Here is a 1846-nt window from a genome sequence, read left to right on the forward strand (position 1 = left end):
AAGTATTAGCCCAAGTGAAATCTGCACATGCAAAAAAATTACAAATCTCCCACAAAAAATTAGAGAAGATAGAGTCATAACCATATTAAGATAAGCAGAATAAGAAATAAAAACTAAATCACATCCAACAAAGTCAATGATAGGTACCTCTATAAAATTTTTCAAAAGAACACAAGAAATACTAACCTTACTTTGTTGATAAATACCTAAAATCTAAACATGTAGATATGACTTCCTCTGAATCAAATGATGGTTCTGGCTCTGGCTCAGGTGTTGATGATATCAATGATGGTGATTCTTGAGACTCTGCTATATCTACATGAGTCCCTACACATTGGTCCACAACATGCTTAATCCTTGCAACTCTTACAACATCTAAGGATTGTGTGGACAAAGGAGGTGATTCTTGAGATGCTTCTTCCACAACACAAGTCCCTACACATTGTTTCATATCAACATCATCAACACAAACATCAAAAAACAAACCAATATCAATATCCTCACAGGGAGAATCAACTATAGGAGGATCAATAACTTCACTTGCAGCTTTAAGTTGATCTACCACATCACATCTATCCTCAGAATTCAATTTCACTATTTCCAATAAAACGGAAGTAGATCTAAAAACTCATTATCCACCGCATTATCATCACAATTCTTATCTGAAGAGTCTTCATCTTTATACACACTATAAAATCTGACTCAACCTTATTAGTGTCACAGATTTGCCGAAGTTTTTATTTTCGCTGACCCTACTAACCTTTGTGGAAAAGGAACCCTTAGTGAAGGTCCTTGGAAATATTGAACTTCCTTTTTCCCAAATTTTTGAGCTTTTGGAGGAGGACCAACTTGCTTATCTAGTGTTAGTGTGATCAATCGTTGAGGGAAAGGTACTGGCCTTTGGAAACTTCTTTGGAGAAATGGAATTGAGTTCTTGTGATCTTCATTATTCTTCTCCTCAATTTTAAACTTGTCCATCTTTAGAAGTTCTTCATGATTTTTTTCAATTTCAACCCAACATCATCACAGTTTTCACTAGATCTTATCTGCGAAGGAGAGGGATCTCCTTTAAACCATTTTGAAACAATACTTTCAATCTTTGCCCCCAAATGTTTGAACTCCCCGTTCTGTGACTTGTGATTTTCAAGACTCATAGATGGTTGAGTTACAATTTATTTGACAGGCTCTATAGCATTTATGGCTTGCACTTCATGAATGTTTGAGGGAAATTTCATCCAACTTATGTTCGACCATTCATGGAGGTTCAATGTCACTTGATCAATTAACATATATGCTTCATCTACACTTTTATCCATAAAAGAATCTCCACTGATTGAATCCAATATACTCTGTCTGAAAAAGAAATTCCCCCATACAATATGTGCGGAATCAACCATTTTTCAAAACCATGATGAGGGCACTATCTTTGAAGACTCTTGAATCTATCACATGCTTCAAATAATGATTCTCCATATGCCTGAGCAAAATTTGTTATGCAATTCCTCATATATACTGTTCTGCTTGGAGGAAAAAAATGATTCAGAAATTGCTTCTCCAATTGTTCCCAACTTGTGATACTTTGAGAATGGAGAAAATATAACCAAGTCCTTGCTTTATCCTCACTACAACAAAAACCCTCATAGACATCGGTTTTCCACCGATGTCTATTACATTTTCGACCGATGTCTATGAAGGCGATGTAAAAGGTCTACCATTTTAGACATCGGGTTAAAACCGGTGTAGTATCACTTAACAACATCGGTGTTCAAATCGGTTATTAACCGGTGTAGTATCACTTAACGACACCGTTTCATCAACGATGTAAAACTGATGTAATATTATATGT

The 1846-nt window shown here is 35.5% G+C and overlaps 1 non-coding gene across 1 annotated transcript; it reads left to right on the plus strand.

The window, feature by feature from the left end:
* The first annotated feature begins 1403 nt into the window (after window positions 1-1403).
* On the plus strand, window positions 1404-1509 carry LOC122037323. The gene has a single exon (XR_006127621.1). It is a non-coding gene; the product is annotated as a small nucleolar RNA R71 (small nucleolar RNA).
* The last annotated feature ends 337 nt before the right edge of the window (window positions 1510-1846 follow it).

The sequence above is a fragment of the Zingiber officinale genome, unplaced genomic scaffold (genome assembly GCF_018446385.1).
Source record: "Zingiber officinale cultivar Zhangliang unplaced genomic scaffold, Zo_v1.1 ctg252, whole genome shotgun sequence".
Taxonomy (NCBI): Eukaryota; Viridiplantae; Streptophyta; class Magnoliopsida; order Zingiberales; family Zingiberaceae; genus Zingiber; species Zingiber officinale.